General features: G+C 42.0%; 1 protein-coding gene and 1 non-coding gene across 10 annotated transcripts in view; both read right to left on the bottom strand.

Annotated features, from left to right (window-relative positions):
* pde4d (phosphodiesterase 4D) overlaps positions 1 to 18,854 on the bottom strand; it is an 830,388-nt gene that overhangs the window by 323,084 nt on the left and 488,450 nt on the right. The gene's annotated exons all lie outside the window — the stretch shown is intronic.
* On the bottom strand, positions 6,580 to 6,663 carry mir5446 (microRNA mir-5446). Its single transcript, NR_130046.1, has one exon. It is a non-coding gene; the product is annotated as a microRNA mir-5446 (primary transcript).

Genomic DNA, 18,854 nt, shown 5'->3' with positions numbered 1-18,854 from the left:
GATGTTGAGGAGGAGGACAACACTTTACACCTACATGATTCACTTCAACAGGAACACTCTTCAGGGGACATACACACTGTCTTGCACAAAAGGGACCCTGTCAATCCTCAAAGGAAACAGGTCTTGGTAGTAGGTGACTCCCTCCTTAGAGGAACGGAAGCCATCATTTCCAGACCGGATGGGATGGCTCGAGAAACATGCTGCCTCCCGGGGGCAAAAATACACCATATCACTCAGAGGCTCAGCAGGCTCCTAAAGCCCCATCACCCTCCCCACCTTATGTTGATTCATGTAGGTACCAATGACACCGCTAGGCATACTTTTCAAAAGATCACAAATGATTTTCGAGCTCTGGGAACAAAGCTAAAACTGTATAATGTACATGTGATCTTTTCATCCCTCCTCCCTGTTGTAGGACACGGCTCTACAAGGGCCGGAAAAATAGTACAGGTCAATAACTGGCTCAGAAAATGGTGTCAAGAGGAGCATTTTGGCTTCCTTGACCATGGTCTACTCTTCCAAGAGGATGGACTACTGGCAAGCGATGGGGTGCATCTCACACAAGTAGGAAAACATCTTTTTGCACACAGACTCACAAACCTCATCAGGCGCACTTTAAACTAGATCCACTGGGGGAGGGGAACAACAGCCTGGCGAACACTATATTACCCACGACCACAGGGAACCGCCGAAAGGCTAAACGGAGGGCTGCACAAACACAGCAAGGACCAAGTACAGAGAGCACAATAATCCCAAATAAACAGTTCGAGGGGAGGTCACAGGGGCTTACATGTCTTTACACTAATGCTCAGAGCATGGGAAATAAGCAAGACGAACTCCAACTCCTAGCACAGCACCACACATACGATGTCATAGGCATCACTGAAACCTGGTGGGATGACTCCCATCACTGGAATTTAACCATTGAGGGCTATAACCTCTTTCACAGAAATAGAACAAAGGGGAGAGGAGGGGGAGTAGCTTTATATGTCAAAAACAGTTATGTTGCAGAAGAAATGCAAGACTGTAATCCGGGAAACCAGCTTGAAAGCATCTGGATAAGAATCAAGGGAACCGGGACTCAAAAAGATCTTGTCGTGGGTGTCTACTACAGACCTCCGAGTCAGGATGAAGGACTTGATGAAGCCTTCTGTCAACAGCTGACCAAACAGGCACAAAGAAGAGATATAGTAGTCATGGGCGATTTCAATTATCCCGATATCTGCTGGAAAACAAACTCAGCCAAGAGTACAAAGTCTAACAAATTCCTCACTTGCCTTGCAGATAATTTTATGGTCCAGAAGGTAGAAGAGGCAACAAGGGGATCAGCAACTCTTGATCTAATCTTAACAAATGTGGAAGACCTGATCAATACAGTTGAAGTGGTTGGATCCTTAGGGGCAAGTGACCATGTGCTCCTGCAGTTTGCAATACAAAGGAATGCTGAAACTAAGACAAGTCAAACACGCATTCTGGACTTTAAGAGAGCTGACTTCCAAAAAATGAAGGAATTACTGAGCGGCATATTAAAAAACAAGAGAGTTAAGGATGGATGGGAGTTTTTCAAAAGTGAAATACTCAAGGCGCAAATGCAAACAGTGCCAACAAAGAAGAAAAATAAGACAAGTGCAAAGAAGCCAGAATGGATGTCCAAAGAACTTCTAACTGAGCTAAAGCTCAAAAGTGACATGCACAAGAAGTGGAAAAGGGGAGAAATCACCAAAGAAGAATTCAAACGTATAGCCAACACCTGTAGGGAAAAGGTTCGCAAGGCTAAAGCGCAAAATGAGCTCAGGCTTGCCAGGGACATAAAAAACAACAAAAAAGGCTTTTTTGCTTACGTTGGTAGAAAAAGGAAGAAAAAGGAGGCGATAGGGCCATTGCAAGGAGAAGATGGGGTGATGGCGACAGGGGACAGGGAAACGGCAGAACTACTTAATGCCTTCTTTGCCTCGGTCTTCTCGGAAAAAGAAAGCCATCTTCAACCTCAGCAACACGGAATGGACGAAGGATTGGGGGAAATCCAACCCCAAATAGGGAAACAAGTTGTCCAGGAACACTTGGCCTCTCTAAACGAATTCAAGTCCCCAGGGCCAGATCAGCTACACCCAAGAGTACTGAAGGAACTAGCGGAAGTTATTTCAGAACCACTGGCAATTATCTTCGAGAGTTCTTGGAGAACGGGAGAAGTCCCAGCAGATTGGAGGAGGGCGAATGTGGTCCCTATCTTCAAGAAGGGAAAAAAGAACGACCCAAACAATTACCGTCCGGTCAGCCTCACATCAATACCAGGCAAAATTCTCGAAAAGATCATTAAGGAAGTGGTCTGCGAACACTTAGAAACAAATGCGGTCATTGCTAATAGTCAACACGGATTTACCAAAAACAAGTCATGCCAGACTAATCTGATTTCTTTTTTCGATAGAGTTACGAGTTGGGTCGATACAGGGAATGCTGTGGATGTAGCGTACCTGGATTTCAGTAAGGCCTTCGACAAAGTCCCCCACGACCTTCTGGCAAACAAACTAGTAAAATGTGGGCTAGACAAAACTACGGTTAGGTGGATCTGTAATTGGCTAAGCGAACGAACCCAAAGGGTGCTCACCAATGCGTCGTCTTCATCATGGAAAGAAGTGACAAGTGGAGTGCCGCAGGGCTCCGTCCTGGGCCCGGTTCTGTTCAACATCTTTATTAACGACTTAGACGAAGGGTTAGAAGGCACGATCATCAAGTTTGCAGACAACAGAAAACTGGGAGGGATAGCTAACACTCCAGAAGACAGGAGCAGAATTCAAAACGATCTTGACAGACTAGAGAGATGGGCCAAAACTAACAAAATGAAGTTCAACAGGGACAAATGCAAGATACTTCACTTCGGCAGAAAAAATGGAAATCAAAGATACAGAATGGGGGACGCCTGGCTTGACAGCAGTGTGTGCGAAAAAGACCTTGGAGTCCTCGTGGACAACAAGTTAAACATGAGCCAACAATGTGATGCGGCTGCTAAAAAAGCCAACGGGATTCTGGCCTGCATCAATAGGGGAATAGCGTCTAGATCCAGGGAAGTTATGCTCCCCCTCTATTCTGCCTTGGTCAGACCACACCTGGAATACTGTGTCCAATTTTGGGCACCACAGTTGAAGGGAGATGTTGACAAGCTGGAAAGCGTCCAGAGGAGGGCGACTAAAATGATTAAGGGTCTGGAGAACAAGCCCTATGAGGAGCGGCTTAAAGAGCTGGGCATGTTTAGCCTGCAGAAGAGAAGGCTGAGAGGAGACATGATAGCCATGTACAAATATGTGAAGGGAAGTCATAAGGAAGAGGGAGCAAGCTTGTTTTCTGCTGCCCTGCAGACTAGGACACGGAACAATGGCTTCAAACTACAGGAAAGGAGATTCCACCTGAACATCAGGAAGAACTTCCTCACTGTGAGAGCTGTTCGACAGTGGAACTCTCTCCCCGGGGCTGTGGTGGAGGCTCCTTCCTTGGAGGCTTTTAAGCAGAGGCTGGATGGCCATCTGTCGGGGGTGCTTTGAATGCGATTTCCTGCTTCTTAGCAGGGGGTTGGACTAGATGGCCCATGTGGTCTCTTCCAACTCTACTATTCTATGATTCTATGATTCTATGATTCTGTTTCTGTTCCATCATCCTTGCAGCATGTCTTGATCCCTTTCACACCTCCAATCACACAAAGCACAGCTTAGTTCAAAATACAAATAACAGCAAATACAAATACAAATAACTCTCTACAAGTAACAGCTCAGTTCCATGCAATAGACTACCAGGCTTCAAAGCACAGCTCAGTTCAATACAAATTTCCACCTGGCAAGTCAGGCCTCAGCTCCATGTAACAGTTCCCCAGGCTTTCAATAATCTCCTAACTCCACGTAGAGGTAATAACATTAGAGTATGCAAGCTGGATGTGAAACCTCCTCCATACGCACACATACACTCCACATTTGGTCCGCAAATAAGAAATTCCCCAGTGTTTACATGAGAGCTCCTAGAATAGGCCATTCTCAAAGCAATTAGAGGTGAGGAGGACTTGTTTGATCTGAGCAGGTAAGGCTCTCTCTTACATTATTAAACATCCAACTGCAGGGGGAGCTCTAAGACAAGTTGTTCTATATAAAAGGAAGCTGAAAATGAGCCATAATTGACCTTCAGCCAGAGTTGACAGTGACGGAAGGGCAAGGAGAACAGGAAAACTGGAAACAATATGGAAGTGTATTGGAAACAATAAAGGCATTTATAAACAAACGCAAAGTATGAGTGAGGTAAGAGTGGAAAGTCTGACACACTACCTGGCAAAAAAATGTAGTCAAGATTATAAAATTCAACTTCACGCCAAACAGCAAAAACACATAAGAATTTCACCTAGGTCCCGAGGACTTGCTTCCACAGATACATTTTTGTGCATGTGCATATGTGTTTGAGATTTCCAAAACGAAACCATATATGTCAATAATCAGCTGCGTACAAAAACAAACTTCATATATGAAAACTGAGGAGGAGACCCTATATCTATGTATAAAGGGCAAGATGGAAGAAAAAAGCATTGAAATAAAATTAGAACAGGGTCAGTGCTACCATTGGGCAGACTGAGGAAGCTGCTTCAGATAGCAGATGCTAAAAGCAGTCATTACCCTGACTATTCATTACCCTGACTATTTATCCATCCATCCCCAGGAATGGTGGAGAATGCAAACTATTATAGTGATATTCACCTGCCAATATCATCAGTTTCCATATATGAAGAGAGTGCTGTCTTGTCTTTGGTCTGAAGCAGCAAAATGTCTGAGTTTGGTTTTAAGAGAGAAATGAAGGAATCCAGAGAAACATTGCATACACAGAATCAAACCTATGAGATGCAAGTGAATTCGTTCTGTATTTATTACTAGTAACATGGTACAGTAATTTGTGTGTTGGATTAGTTATACTTGGATGGAGCAGGGTTTGAATCCTCCCTTAGTTATGGATACCCTATTGGGTAACTTTGGACAAGACACACTCTCTCAGCCTTAGATAATGACAAGGGTAAACTTTTTTTGAATAGATTTTGCCAAGAATATCCTAGGATAAGGTCACCACAAGTCAGAGTCAACTGGAGGGCACAAAATAACATATGAGAAACCAGCCAAAGATAATGATCAAACACTACAGTTTAGATTCATTTAGCCAACAGCAGAAAAAAGTCATCTTCTTCAAACAGTCATGCCAGATGGGCCACATCAACAGATTAAATTCGTACTGTCCTACGTAAAGATATTATTGAAGGAAGAAGCAACACTACCGGATCGAGCAGCAAATTGAAGAATAAAAGCACCTGCTTATCCACCTCTTGCCATCTTCTTCAAGATTTTGCTATCTTTTATCCTGTTGCTATCTTTCATTCTAACCAGGGCTTTTCTCCTTGACGTCATTCAGTAAATGATGAAGTGCAATCTCATTTCAGGAGAGAGAGGGAGGCAAAACAGGAGGAGAAGAGGCAGGCTGATATTAACTATTTAGGAGTTTGCACACTGCCGGATCACTGTTATGCACTGTTAATGTTCAACACTGTTTTAAAAAATCTTAAGACCATTTGAAAATCATTAACACTGACAGCTGAAATTGGATGGCTATATTCCTCAACCAGGAATAGCAAAGTATAGATTCCTCAAAGTGCTGAGCTTCAAAAAGAGTGTGTGGCAGCTTGCTGCTATGATATATTCAACTAATGGACCTCAATGAAAACAAAGAATTAAACCTCAAAGAAACATGGTCCTAGGTTAGAGATTAATTCTGAATTTCTGTGCAAGACTTAATATTTCGACACTGCACTATGTTTTCCACAAATAAACAAACAAACAAAACAAAGCAAAACAGATTAGATCTTTTCTTAATCAGAGAAGGTTCAATCTGGTGCCTCTTGCATGCAAAACACATTCTGTACCATTGTCTTTATGGTCTACTGCCGAAAATTTTGAATGGGCCATTTTTTAATTCCTCACATTTGTTGTAAATTACAAAATACCACAGAGATTATAGGTAATATTTTCCATTCTTTGTGATTCCTTGTCTCTAATTTCCATCTATGCCCATAAGCCACATCCCCTTTTTCCAACTTCTACCCAATATTGGTTAACAAATCGTGCATCTAGTCCTCTTTGCTGTTCTTTGGAAAAGAATCCAGATTTTTCAGACACTACTACCTTACATAGGAAAAATATACAGTCATAAAGAGAACTGGAAGCCTAAAGTCATTTTGATAAGCAAGCTATTATAAAGTTTAAAAAGACATATGACAATGGAAATGAATATTATGACTTTTTACTGCTCCAGCAAAATCTGTAAGTTGAATGACATAATATATAAATAATCTCACAGTTCAGAGTCCATCACAAGCCTTGTTTCATTAAGTCTCACAACACCCTTGTGATAAAAGCAATTACTGCATATTTGACATATGAGAGTCTGAAGGTTACCAAAGGCCATTCACACATGCACTACTGCCTCCAGGATTTTATTACACTGACATCTTTTTATATTGACCTGTTTTGAACCATAGTGTCAGGTGCCGAGTCTTCACTGAGTTTATTCCAACCTTTAAAGGGGCTATTCAAGGTTCTGAATCTTATTGGGATGGATTCATCACCCTGAATAGGCCTTTGAAAGTTAAGACAAAAATCTGGGACAGATTCTCCATCCCACTGACATGAAAGCCACCAGCTGCCATTGCATTTGCAAGAGTGGAAGTGATACAGTATATAGGTAAATGTAAAGGTTTTCCCTGACGTTAAGTCGAGTCGTGTCCGACTCTGGGGGTTGGTGCTCATTTCCATTTCTAAGCCAAAGAGTTGGCATTGTCCATAGACACCTCCAAAGTCATGTGGCCGGCATGACTGCATGGAGTGCTGTTTACAGTATATAGATACAGTATATAGAACAGCTAAATAAGACTTCAAAACTCTTGAGGTAATCTTTTTTTACTTTGTAGACTAAAATTTCATGTTGTTTCTGGTTATCTCTTTTCCCTTGTGCTTTCCTTTGAGATTAGATAAGAAAGGTTCTCTGGAAGCAAGGAGAAAGGATAGATGAGATGAAACAATCAAGGAGATAATGAATGAACACCACTTTCCTCAAGGAGATGTAGAAGAAAGCATTTTTTCCATGCTCAGTATTTAATGCTGCCTGCCTACACCCTACCCAAGGGCAGTAGTTTAACTTAAGTGAGTTCAGACCAGATTGAACTCCACTCAACTCAGAATGACCCCCCAGCTCTTGCTTCACTCTGCCCAACAGAAGAGACAACCTCTTCGGAGTTTAGACACTACAAGAAATGTGAAGGCATTACTAGAATACTAGAAAACACAGTGGGAGGGCACATTCCCCTTTACAGTTCCAAGTTTGCAAAAGAAAGAAGAAATAGATCCTTTATTTCCTCCATCAATGGGAGTTTGAATCTACACGCATCACATCTGGCCCTATTACAAAACAAATGTTTAATGTTTAATAAGGAAACAGTGGCTGTAATCCTAAACACACTTAACAGGGGAATAAATCTCGCTGGAATTAATGAAACCTGCTGCCATGCAAATGTGTTTAGGATGGCAGCCAATATTTGTAACAATAAACCAAAGCATCATTTGTTTACTGTCTGTCACGTACTTATCAAGGTCCTGCATCTCTTCAGTAATTTCCAGTGTCATAGTTGCCCATTCTGTCCTCAGATGTGTGCTGCAAGCTACTGCTAATGTCAACAGGAGCTGCTAGCACTATTGTGACCCACATACATTGTTGGCATGGTTTTTTGTTTTTTTTAAAAGGCATTCTATTGTCCTTGTAAATGCAGAATCATCAGAGAATGGATCAAATCAAGCCATTCCGATCACTACTGCTAGAATAAAAAGGTCAATAGGATTAAACCATACATTCCACCTAGTCATTGGTATATGATCACTTTCAGTTTAAAATCTTACTGTGATTATAATTTTTCAAATAGAAAAGACCACAAGGGAATTCTTGTTTTGGGCTCATCCATAGTACACAATTATAGCATTACAATTCCAGTTTATTTGCCATGGTACACTCCTGTGGAATCCTGGGATTTTGAGGTTTAGGGAAACTACAAATCCCATGGTTCTATAGGCAGCTAAAGTTGAAAAAACAGTGCTGTAACTGTGTAGTGTAAAATGGACCCTTGAAGGTTTCTCAGCCCAAATTCCTAGTGACTGTGCAACTCAGGAATTCATTTCCATTATCTAAAAATATCCATTTCATGTATGCATACACAATACTCACTAATTAAAGGAGTGTCTTGAACAGTGGTTCCCAACCTTTTTTTGACCAGGGACCACTTGATCAGGGACCACTCTCCAACCTTAGTACCAAAAGGGTTACAAATCAGTTTTTGGTCAACTTTAGATTCCATTTGGTTATTTGAGGTGCTGATTCAGCCTCTCCCCTCCCAACATCCCCGTTGCCTCGGCACTATAAAAGGGTTTCGTGAGACCAGACACTCTTGTTGCAATGGTGTAGTAACTGTGAGGCCGCGGACCATATTTTAGTTCTTGTGGACCACTGTGGTCTACAGACCACATGCTGGGAACTACTGGTCTTGAAGGAAGTTGTTGCCCTGGTAGGTTCTAGCAAAATATTTTAGCCCTTTGTATACCAGGATATTAGGCCTTCAGAGTCATATTTTCTAGCTGAATCCATACAAAACTGTAATCAATTCAACATAGGCACTATATGGCATTGTCACTTGCACAGCTTTAAGTAACTGTCTCTAATTTAGCAACTTCTTTTTGTTTTTCAATGTAGGACCAAAGAAATTTTCCAACAAAATCATTGTTTTGTTATGTTTATTTTGTCCCTAGGGTCCTTTTTGACTCCAGACAATTATATTTGTATTAGGATACTAACATTTTATAACTATTTTGAGGATGGGGATTAAGTGAACTACGAAGCTGTGGAACAGATGTGGCATGTTCTGCTTATCACTAAATTGGCCTCATTTGGGGAAAAACATACTTTTTCTGATTAGGGTACACTTGAATTCTTACTGAAGATGTCAAAGGAGGTTTGTTAAAGTATCATCAGAACCCACAATGGACTAAAATTCTGTCTGGGGTCAGAAGGATTTGTCCTTTCCCTCCTGTTCTGGGTCTAGTAACCAACCCCCCCCCACCGTATTAAAGAGTTGATTATAAAATGTGCAAATAAGTTTTATGGATAGGGAGGAGGCATATGAGGGTGTAAAGGAAAAGCCAGCTAATTTCCATGTTCACCACAAGCCAAAGTACAAAGTGACACACCAATGACAGCTGTGGACTTTAGTTAAATGTCGATAAACATATTTTGCATAAAATACACTTTGACCAACAAAAGGTCAGGCTTCCACATGTTGCTATGTAGCATGCAGTTCTGCTTAGGACAGAACAGATACAGATGTGTTGTGGCTTCCAGAACTATGTGTTAGAAGGCAAAACATGGATTCTCAATCATGTCTTCGCTTAATATAAAAAGTTACACAGAGTTGGGCACTAGGAGAGATCACTTTTCACTCATTGAATTCCTCCTTCTACATCAGTGGTTCTCAACCTGTAGGTCCCCAGGTGTTTTGGCCTAGAACTCCCAGAAATCCCAGCCAGTTTACCAGTTGTTAGGATTTCTGGGAGTTGAATTCCAAAAACTTCTGGGGACCCCAGGTTGAGAACCACTGCTCTGAATCCTCTCAGATCATTTTAGTCTCCTTCCTCCTGCCCCAACAAATGTTGGGGAGTGAGAAAAAGAGTGTGCACATGTGTATGACTGTGTGCGCGCACGCACACACGTACACAGACACGTGCAGAACCTCCTGGAAACATTACATCAATCAATTTTAATCCTTTTCTTCTAAAAACGGCTAATTTCTTCTGACTTCCAGCTTCTGCTTAAAGCAATCAGTACAGTGATTGATGCTTGCAGGTCAATTTGTGTCTTCATTCTGTGGACTGTAATAATGACTAAAAGAGAAATGATGAAAGTCAAGGGAAAAGGTCAAAATGGATGGTTCTGCTTCTCAAGCCATCCATATTCTCATAATGATACTTTAGTAAGGGCTTCTCATCATCTGGAAAGGGCCCTTCTAAGTAGAGGACTTCTCAGCGTAAGGCACACTGATTTGGCATACTCGCCACTTGCAAATCACACAGAAACTCTCTTGTCTTCTAGACCTGAAGGTAGATTGGGATCATGCTGGAGCACAGTTCAACCATTAGAAAGGGGGAAGATAAGATTCCATCACAATTTAAGCTGTTGAATCTGTAGACAGGTAAAGAGATAGACAGGTAAACACACATTGGGAGGGATGATTTCACATTTCGGACATCCTTTTTCATACTTAAATTTATTTTCTTAAGAAATAAAATTTAACAAAACTCATTGCACTTCAGTATATTATCTGCTTAACCTTATATATGGTGAAGAGGGAAAGCATACAGGATATTTTTCTCCCTTCACAATAAATTCATAAACCTAGGATTATTCAGTAAAGAAGAAGAATCGGATTTTATAAAGGGAGGCTATTCACACAGAACATCAGGGGTGGGGAAAGTGTGGACCTTGGTTACGTACAGTCCTTGGATCCCAATTTTGTGGCTTCTAAGCACCCCTGCCATTCCCACAGAGGACCACCAATACACTCCCAGAATCTTTTTTAGAGTGCAATATTTGACCAATTTTTGACTCAAAGCCACACAGAAAGTTCCCAAATACAGTAGAGTCTCACTTATCCAACATTCGTTTATCCAACGTTCTGGATTATCCAACGCATTTTTGTAGTCAATGTTTTCAATACATCATGATGTTTTAGTGCCAAATTTGTAAATATAGTAATTACTACATAGCATTACTGCGTACTGAACTACTTTTTCTGTCAAATTTGTTGTATAACATGATGTTTGGGTGCTTAATTTGTAAAATCATAACCTAATTTGATGTTTAATAGGCTTTTCCTTCATCTTCTTTATTATCCAACATATTCACTTATCCAACATTCTGCCGGCCCATTTATGTTGGATAAATGAGACTCTACTGTATGCAAGGACATACAAAAACCAAACACTCCATAATGGCTCTATTTTCTTTAGAGTTCCTCTCAAAATGGTGACAGGAAGTGGTGTGATGTTATTTCTGGTCATTATTTTGAGGGGTACAGCTCATGGGGATACAGGGGAGTTTGACCTCTGACTCCTATGTAGTTGTCCACTATTGCAGTACATAGTTAAATTCCAGGAGTTGCTTCTGCAAGGGAGTAATGATTTCTACCAGCTTAAATATCTTTACAATATCTACCAAACTGAATATCTAGAAAGGCCCATGGAGAAATCCATAGTTATTTGCCACAGTGACTATACACTACTTCCAGTGTCAGAGATAATATGCCTCTAAACATGAGCTACACAGTGTAACAGCAGCTGAAAAAGGCTAATGTCTTATGTCCTACTTGTGGGATCTTTCACAGCCATCTGGTTGCCTGTTGTGTGAACTCAATGTTTGGACCAGATAGGTTTGGTCTAGCAAAGCTCTTCTTATGCTCTTATAAATAAATAAATAAATAAATAAATAAATAAATAAATAAGAAGGTATCTGCTGGATCAAGTAGTTCATAAAGGAACTTACTGGTCACCTTTTAGAACATAGTCCACACAAATTGGAGATAATAAATGGAACACAGTTCTTGAAGCTTTAAAGATTGAAACAGTATTGCAAGAAGTGATTTGGTGACATAAATATTGCTAAAGAAAGATAGTCCACAAAATGTGAATGAATGCATATATGTCTGAATGCTTGCACTAATGCAGTGGTTCTCAACCTGTGGTTCCCCAGGTGTTTTGGCCTACAACTCCATGAAATCCCAGCCAGTTTATCAGCTGTTAGGATTTCTGGGAGTTGAAAACCCAAACATCTAGGGCCCTCAGATACCTCTACAGGACAGAGCAGACAGATGGCCCTGTCTCCCTTGTTATATACAATACATATGGCTGGGGGAAGCAGCAATTTAGACTGGATTTTTTTTTTTAAGATGGAGGGGGTCTTAACTGTGCAGGTTGTTTTTCTAAACAAACTCACACATTAGAATTACAGGATTTGATTCTGTCGTCATTTCTAGTAGAGAATTCTTCTGACTCATCAAACTACAAATCCTAAGTTTCTGTAGGGCCATAGCCAGAAAAAAAATTTCTGGAGGGGGGGGGGGGTTAAAACTTTTTTTTTTTTTAGCAAAGCATGAAGAGTAGTTCCATAATGGAAAATAATTTAGAAATCAGGGACCATTGATAAACTTCAGTGGACACTCAAGACAGATAAACATCAGTGGAGACTCATAGGGATTTGGTTAACCGGCTAAAATTCATGAGTAAGCCAGTTTAAAAAAAAACTGCAAAATTGTGTGTGTGTGTGGGGGGGGGGGGAGCTGAACCCCTAAATCCCTAATCTCCCCCCCCCCCCCACACACACACACACTTGGCTACAGCCCTGTCCATAAGATAAGGTGATGTTATGGCAGTTAAAAGTAGGCAATGTTGCAATATGTATGTAGTGTGAAGGGATTTGAGCAACACGGATAGAAAAACAACCGAATAGAAGCAAAGAAATCAAGAACTGTGGGATGTATAGTTGCTTTTCTCAGTCCTTCTGAATCTCCTGTTTCTGTGTGTATAAATCTCAACAAATCTTACTGAGTAGAAGTTATTTATATCCTCTTTTCCTCCATGTTAGCATAATAGTAATATAAAAGTAAATCAGATCTTGGTTCTTGAGTGAATCCTGAATACGAGCAAGGTTTTTAGTAATTAATATTCAGCAGCACATTTTTTAATCAATGCCAGATGAGGCATTCTGAATCATATAATATGCCAGGCACTTGTCATATTTTCGAGGTAATGAATTAGGCGAAATGAATTGGTACTGCAAATCATGTCGCTCAGTCTACTGTTGATACAACAACCTCTGTCGCAGGCAAGAAAACCTGCCAATCAATCTCTGTCCTTCATCTGCCAGGAGTTACTGCCATATGCGTCTTTCAATTGAGATAATATTTACGCTTTTCATCTGTATTTAAAATACAACTGACAATTGAATGCATTTTTTTGTTTTCAATGCCAAATACTGTGATATAAAGTAGGGGGGGAATCTATTAAAATAAATGTTGGTGACCTCCACAGAGTTGCTGCTATACACTGAGCATCACTTTTAATGTAAACATAATCATAAGGTTTGAGCTTAATGTTTAACATAAAACAAACTATTGGTCTTACACCATGAGATTACATATTATGTGTATACTGTATACGGACCAACCACTGTGGGGCCATCTACACAAACCATTAATGTAGTTTCAAATCAGTATTGAAGAAAGTAGTTTCACTGTGCAGATAATTACATAGGAAATCCTGGAACCAGTTTGAGGCCCAGATGGTGATTACACAAACCAGAACACTGATGTGCATGAAGGATTTTCGTTCACATGCTTCTGTGAGCCTTTGTTGTCTGGCTAACTTTGAACTGCATTAAATGGTCAATATGCGCCCCTAGTCCTCTTTATAATTGAGACCATATACCATAAATATATGCCAAATATAATATAGTTTATATTTGGTTTACAATTTAATTCAACACAGCCTTTTATAGCAATGAAGAAAGCAATATTTTGATTTTCTACTTACATTACCAAACTCAAAGACATTAGGAACCATTAGGAATCATGAGGAAGAAGCAAAGGGCAGCAACAGCAGCCTCAGGACTTCTATTTTGGGATTCTTCTCTACCAAGTAATGTGTCTTAGATTTTCAGCATTAAGTTGTCCCTTGGATGTAGTGGAAGATATTTTCATTTCCATTGCCAAAGTTATATTAAACAGCCAGTCCACCTGATTTCTGTGCATGACTTGTGAAAGTGGTGTCATCTTGCCTTAGACCCCAAAATATATTTAGACATCCCTCTCAAAGATATTGTGCACCAAATCTGTGGATCATCAGGTGGACTTAGCACATCAGTAAAAACCAAGAAAATTTTACATGGATATTGGTAAACTTGAAGTAATGTTCCCCAGTGTAACTCTCTACTATTATGAATGGATTGAAGGTCTGCTTGGAAGGGAATCTGGTAGTTGCAGTAAAGGTATATTGTCCTTCTAGGTCTTCACACCTTAATTTACCACACAGACGAACTTGTTGGCATCTTTCAGAATCCAGAACTTGGGATGTTTCCAAACTCTGTATCAGGTCAAGAACAGGAGTGAACCCGATCTCATCCAAACACTATGTCAGTGACGATATATGTAGACCAGAGATCACAACATAACACTGGGATGTGGTCACTGCTATGTATGCACTTTATGTCAAATTGGGAAATCTATGCAATAGAACTTGATTCACACATATGCTCTCTTCTGAAATCTAGACATCATACAACACATTATACTCATTGCATCCTTTGAACTGGCCACACCACTTTCATAATAACATAAAGGGGACATATAAGCAAGGTATACATTAGGGCCATGATATGGATAAAGTAGAGTTAACACTTTCCTTCCTGCATTAATGTTTTTCTTAACCACCACCATCTAGCTGCTGTTTACATTCAAAAGTTGCAAATACTGTAATACTACATTCAGGGCCGACCCTAGGTATTTTTCAAGTGTAGGCGAACAGAATTTTGGCGCTCCCCCCCCCCCAAACCAATCACTGAAAAATAAAAGCGTTGGATAAGCGAAAATTTTGGATAATAAGGAGGGATTAAGGAAAAGCCTATTAAACATCAAATTACATTAAGATTTTACAAATTAAGCACCAAAACATCATGTTTTACAAGAAATCAACAGAAAAAGCAGTTCAATACATGGTAATCCGTCTGGATTATTGCAACGCACTCTACGTGGGGCTGCCTTTGAAGACGGCCCGGAAGCTCCAGCTGGTGCAGCGGGTGGCAGCCAGGTTAATAACGGGAGCGGCTTACAGGAAGCGTACAACCCCCCTGCTAAGCCAGCTCCACTGGCTGCCGATATGCTACCGAGCCCAATTCAAAGTGCTGGTTCTGACCTACAAAGCCCTAAACGGTTCTGGTCCTGCCTATCTATCCGAATGTATCTCCTCCTATGAGCTCGTTAGAACCTTAAGATCTTCCGGGGAGGCCCTGCTCTCGATCCCACCTGCCTCGCAGGTGCGGCTGGTGGGGACGAGGGACAGGGCCTTCCCGGTAGTGGCTCCTCGGCTGTGGAACTCCCTCCCCAGCGATATCCGGCAAACCCCATCCCTCCTGGGATTTAGAAGAAAACTAAAAACTTGGCTCTGCGCCCAGGCATTCAGCGAATAAGCTCATTGGCTGTTGTAATCGGGTCGCAAATCTGTAATTGTAGCAGTAGTGAATGACTGAGGATGGTGCAATATCGCTGCTTTGCAGCGTTTTAATTTTTATCATGTTTTTATCATGTTTTTATCATGTTTTTATCATGTTTTTATCATGTTTTTATCATGTTTTTATCATGTTTTAATTGTTTTGTTTTTATAGTATATTTGTTGCTGGCCCTCGTGGCAGAATGTAAGCCGCTCTGAGTCCCCTCGGGGAGAAGGGCGGGGTATAAATGCATGTAATAAATAAATAAATAAATAAATAAAGTTATGTAGGAATTACTATATTTGCAAATTTAGCACCAAACATTGAACAGGGATATAGGGCAGTGTGGACTTAGATAACCCAGTTCAAAGCAGATATTGTGGGTTATTCTGCATTGATATTCTGGCTTATATGGCTGTGTGGAAGAGCCCTGAGGGTCCTTCCACACAGCCATATAACCCAGAATATCAAGGCGGATAATTAAAAGGCCACCGAAAGGGAATCTGGCCCCCAGTATTAAAAAAAACTCTAAAATCAGGACAATAAATAAAGAACAACACTCTGAAAACCGGGGAAATCCAGACAGTAAACTATCAGGGACAGCTAACACCTCCCAAAAAAGATTCTCCCAGGCAAGAAGAAGCCAGGCCTTGAAGCCACAGGGCCCTTAAATGCTAATCAAGGTGATTAATTACAACATTCACACCTGCTTCAAAGAAGAGTTCTTTCTCCCACCCTGGACCTTCTACTGATATATAAACCCCACTTATCTAGCTTCCAAGTTCCCACACACTTCACAATCTCTGAAGGCCCCAAAGTCAGGTCCACGCCAGCCGGAAGGCCCAGCGCGGGCACCAGAAGGCCCAGCACGGGCACCGGCAGCAGCCTCGTCGGAAGCAGCGGCACGTGCGCTCTCCAGCCTCTTTACCCAGCGGGAGGCAGCCTCCCACCGGGTGAAGCAGCTGGAGAATGGTGAGCACACGCACTGTCGCTTGCGCCATGTGGCCGCTTGCCTCTGCCCCGTATCCTTCGAGGATACGGGTGGGGCAAGCGGCTGCATGGCACATGTGTAGTGGTCGGAGAGGGCTGTTTGGACCGCCTCTGGTGGATGGGTGAGATGGGCGGGGTGCCCTCTCTGACCAATGCGCATGTGCCATGTGGCTGCTTGGCCCTGCCCCGCATTCTTGAAGGATACGGGGCGGAGCCAAGCAGCCACATGGCGCAAGCAGTGGTGTGCACGCTTGCTGCTCTCCAGTCGCTTTACTCGGCGGGAGACAGCCTTCGAGGATACAGGGCGGGGGCAAGCAGCCACATGGCGCATGCGCAGTGGTCGGAGAGGGCACCCCGCCCATCTCACTGTTCGGACCACCTCTGGCGGATGGGCAAGATGGGTGGGGCGCCCTTTCCTACCACTGCACATGCACCATTCAGCCGCTTGGCCCCGCCGCGTATCCTCAAAGGATACGGGGCAGAGCCAAGCGGCCACATAGCGCAAGCGGCAGTGCATGCACTCGCCACTCTCCAGCTGCTTTACCTGGCGAGAGGCAGCCTTCGAGGATACGGGGTGGGAGCAAGAGGGCCACATGGTGCATGTGCAGTGGTCGGAGAGGGCACCCTGCCCATCTCACTGTTCGGACCGCCTCTGGCGGATGGGCGAGAAGTGCGGGGCACCCTTTCCTACCACTGCGCATGCACCATTCAGCTGCTTGGGCCCGCCCCGTATCCTCGAAGGATACGGGGCGGAGCCAAGCAGCCACATGGCGCAAGAGGTGGTGTGTGCGCTTGCCGGCAGTTTACCGATTGGTCCTGCCACCTGCCTTGGTCCTGCTGCCTGCTGAGGCACCTCAATGGCGCCCCCCAAATTGTGGTAGCCCAGGCAACTGCCTATATTGCTTTATGGGTGAACCGCCTGTGACCACATTTAGAAGCAAAGAGCAGCTTCAGAGAGGAATACTAAAAGGAAAAACGGCACTGGAAAATATTAGCCCATTTCCCTAAATCACAATCCCAGTTCATCATTGAATACCTGCTATTATTTAAAAACATTTATTATCATTTGGTCCTACAATAATTTTGCGGGGCCCTGATATGAAATGGGATGAACACAAGAGGGCTAAATATCAAATCTTAGTAGAGTGGACGTATTTAAATTAATACATCCATTAGTTTAAGTTCATGTCACTAGATTTACTCCAGTAAGACTGGAATTAGCCCATGTTGGTCAGTACTCAGAATGCAGGCATCCATTATTTTGGCAAGATATATTTATTTTGACACCATCTTTGTGAATTAAAACTGGAGCACTGCTGTACAGCAAATTAGGTACAACAGGAAGAGAAATTCTGGAAATACATTTTCAAGTTGTCAGCCAAGCTGAATTCAAAACGACAGAATCCCTGATGCTATATTTAGATACAAAAAAACTTTATATCTAATCTCTGTTTATTAAAGATTACTTACTAAGCAGACGGGAAATTTATTAGCTTCTTCATCTCTTCCCATAATTGTCACTGTTGCCAGTATTGTGTTGTAAACCCTTTAAGACAGGAAGTCTGTAATTTGCTTTTCTCTGTGTAAACTGACAGAGTAGAGCATAATTAACAAGTGTGAATGATTCAGATCCTCTCCAGTTTGTTCTGTCAGTTGTCTACTTTCTTATGCATTGTAGAAATAAGTGTGTCCAAAAGTAGCGAGCATGCAATGCTACTACAATGTACTGACACCTGAATCATGTCAGCATGATCGGTGGTTCAAATCCATGGGATGGGGTGAGCTCCTGTTGTTAGCCCTAGCTTCTGCCAGCAGTTCGAAAACATGCACATGTGAGTAGATCAATTGGTACCACTTCAGCGGGAAGGTAATGGCGCTTCATGCAGTCATGCCAGCCACATGATCTTGCGGGCATCTACAGACAATGCTGGCTCTTCAGCTTAGAAATTGAGATGAGCACCACACCCCAGAGTTGGACTCAACTAGACTTAATGTCAAGGGGAAACTTTTACCTCTAGTATATGAATGGGAGGGGCGGGTGTTAAATTGACTCTCCTTTCAAGGGTGGCAGCACTTTTGGGGAAGTGTGATCTAATGCAGGAGAAATTAGATAAATGCAGAATGAATTCTCCCTCTCACTTGCTTGACCCCAATCCAAGTTACGCAATTTATATCTGAAGAAAGCGAGTTTCATGTTACCAGAGCAGAATATAATTGTCTCATTGCATGACCCTTACACGAGGAAAAGCAGGTTGTGAGATTACACAGCTTAGCTAATGAACCAATTCAGCTATGCTGACGTCAGTTCACTTCTTACCAAACGCTTCCAGGTTGGTATGTGTGCGTGTTGCTCTTGAGAATAGTATATCTAATACAGGCAGCATTCTAATTTTCTCTGATTTTATGAAACAGAGGCCTTTGCTTTGCCATGCCATTTTTCATTCAGCATTTCAATTTTGAAAAGCTACCAGCACCTCAGCTACTATGAGATCTTAAGGAAA

The sequence above is a fragment of the Anolis carolinensis genome, chromosome 2, assembly GCF_035594765.1.
Source record: "Anolis carolinensis isolate JA03-04 chromosome 2, rAnoCar3.1.pri, whole genome shotgun sequence".
Lineage (NCBI taxonomy): Eukaryota > Metazoa > Chordata > Lepidosauria > Squamata > Dactyloidae > Anolis > Anolis carolinensis.
Note: the sequence above shows the minus strand (reverse complement) of the source record. Positions and strands in the feature narration are given on the sequence as shown.